Here is a 3,023-nt window from a genome sequence, read left to right as displayed (position 1 = left end):
GGGGGGGGTTGGGGAGGGGAAGGGGAGGGGCTTTGGGTCAGAATGTTGGGGGCAAAGAGGGGAAAACAATGGAGTTACCAAAGCAGTCCTTTTCATTCATGTGGCAGGGGTAAAACAGGAATATCGCAGGGCTAAACTTTCGGGTGCGTGATATTTTGATGTGAGCGGGAAGTTTGAAAGTTGGCGCCTAAAACTATAAGTGTTCTGCTCTTGTACGGCCGACTATGATATCATGGCCGACAATTTGTTTGTTTTGCACGCAAAAAAAGTGCAAGTTTTGAAAATCAATGTCTCCAACTCGAAATTTAGATTGTCCATTCAATTCAAATATGGATCATTGAGCTACTACAAGCAAATACCATCATACGGTCCAATTCAAATGAAATTCCAAATGTGTTTATCCTAAATATGATGACAAAAGCAAAAAAATTGTATGTGTATGAATAAAGTGGATGATTATAAAGTTTGAACATTCCCGTATGTGTATATCTCTAGGTTTGATATATGAATTTGAAATCATGAAATCCTGGCTTAAAAAATGTACCTCCGTTTAAATGAATTACAAAAGCTAATGATGGAGTTGAATTCCAAAATTCCAATCTTACGTTTGTAATTCTGGTACATCAAGGTATATCACACATGTTCAAAAGTATCGTTATCTCATAGTCCAAACTGTGAAACAAATTGATCAACCATGAGTGCACAATATCTCAATTACGCTAAAGTCCCTCAAATATAGACACCTCACTCTTTATCTGAAGCCAACCCCCCCCCCCCTCACCCCACACACATAGAGAAGTCGTTCTCTCCCCCAAACACCAACAGACGAGCACATTAACACCCCTCTCTCTTCTAAAGTCTGGACCCCAATATAGGTCTCTATCACTTTGTCTCTCGGGCATGCACACATCTCTTCCCCCACTCTCTAGGTCTCCCGCTATCTCTCTTTCCCAAGCACACGCACTATGTAGAGTGTATATTTCTCATACACACAAAACGTCGCCCCCAGACGTCTATCTCCCTAGTTATGTGGTTCTCGTGCACTCACCTCACACACCACCCCTGATGCAAACAAGCACACTTTGTCTCCTTGTTCACCACTCTCCTCTTTCTATCTCTCCCACATGCGGACCCGCCCCAGCTCCTTCGCTGTATACATATATGTCATGACTCTTTCCATAGCTCCCTAATGTATCATCGTTCTCGATTTCACACATTGTTATCTACACCATCTATTCTAGATCTCTCATGAACTCCCTATCACACACACGATGACTCGCTTCCCTTGCGTCTCCGTACATAGGCCAATTTCGAACAACATCAACATTGTCTCCCTATCTATACGCCATTTATGGACACAAACGACCCCTCTCGCCCCCTCTCTTCCTCTCTCTCTCTCCGTCACTAGCTTTCTCTACCCCTCTCCCACACACGCACTTGATGTCTCTTCCAAATAGTCTGCTCCCCCCGCCCGCGCCCATGCTATCCCGCTACTACACATGTCACACCATTCCCCCTTCGCTTATACTAGGTTTACATCATTAGTGGTCTCTCTACTCCACATACACACACTCCCTCTCACACACAAACGCATGCACAAACACACACAAACACGCACAAACACCCATTTATCTGGATCCTCATCTCTCCCCATGTCCGTATGTGTATCTCACACACTCACTCTCTAATTATGTATATGTGTCTCCACGTTACACAACACAAAGCCCCATGTACATGTCTCTCTCTATTCTCCACACACATAGACACAAAGAATCTGTTATCATTACCTTAGTCTCTAACATATCACACACGCACATTGTCTCTCTCTCTCTCTCGCAAACACGCTCAACAAGGGTTTCCCCGTGAATAACTTACCGTCTATTCATCAACAGTCGTGGCAGTACGGCGAACACGAGACATGAAAAAGAATAAATCTACACGTGCTTAGACCACCTAGTATGACTACTAGGATAGTGTTGGGGAACGTAGTAATTTCAAAAAAATTCCTACGCACACGCAAGATCATGGTGATGCATAGCAATGAGAGGGGAGAGTGTTGTCCACGTACCCTTGTAGACCAAAAGTGGAAGCGTTAGAATAACGCGGTTGATGTAGTCGTACGTCTTCACGGCCTGACCGATCAAGCACCGAAACTACGGCACCTCCGAGTTCTAGCACACGTTCAGATCGATGACGTCCCTCGTACTCCGATCCAACTGAGTGTCGCGGGAGAGTTCCGTCAGCACGACAGCGTGGTGACGATCTTGATGTTCTACTGTCGCAGGGCTTCGCCTAAGCACCGCTACAATATTATCGAGGAGGACTATGTTGGAGGGGGGCACCGCACACGGCTAAGAGATCAAGAGATAAATTGTTGTGTCTAGAGGTGCCCCCTGCCCCCGTATATAAAGGATGGAAGAGGGGAGGCCGGCCGGCCCCTAGGGCGCGCCAGAAGTGTGGAGTCCTACTAGGACTCCCTAGTCCTAGTAGGATTCCTCCTCCCACATGGAATAGGAAAAAGGGAAGGGAAAAGGAGAAGGAAGGAAGGGGGCGTTGATGAAGCTATGTACCTAGGGTAGGGTCATGGACCTGTCCAAGATACCCTCCCCAAGGACATCTCTAGAAGAAACCACCTTTCAGTCGACCCGGAAGTGTTCCACTCGACGGACTCGAAGACACTCGTACATGAAGCCAACCACTCGACTGCCAGGAGACCTAAAGTCACTCTGCATGCAAACGGTCTGTCATTAAGTAGCTTTTATGGTCATCATATCACTTTATTTGTGGCATTACCAGTAATGCCCGATCTTAATGTACCTTAAACCCTGCATAACTGAGGGCCGGAGGGGTCTGGCGGACTCTATATAAGCCACCCCCCTCCTCAGTGTAAAGGGTTCACACCCCTGTAACTCATATACACATAATCCAATCGACCGCCTCCGGGCTCCGAGACGTAGGGTTGTTACTTCCTCCGAGAAGGGCCTGAACTCGTAAATCTCTTGCGTATACAACTACTCCATAGC

Source organism: Triticum dicoccoides, chromosome 3B (assembly GCF_002162155.2).
Source record: "Triticum dicoccoides isolate Atlit2015 ecotype Zavitan chromosome 3B, WEW_v2.0, whole genome shotgun sequence".
Lineage (NCBI taxonomy): Eukaryota > Viridiplantae > Streptophyta > Magnoliopsida > Poales > Poaceae > Triticum > Triticum dicoccoides.
The sequence above is the reverse complement of the archived record's forward strand: the minus strand, read 5'-3'. Positions refer to the sequence as shown.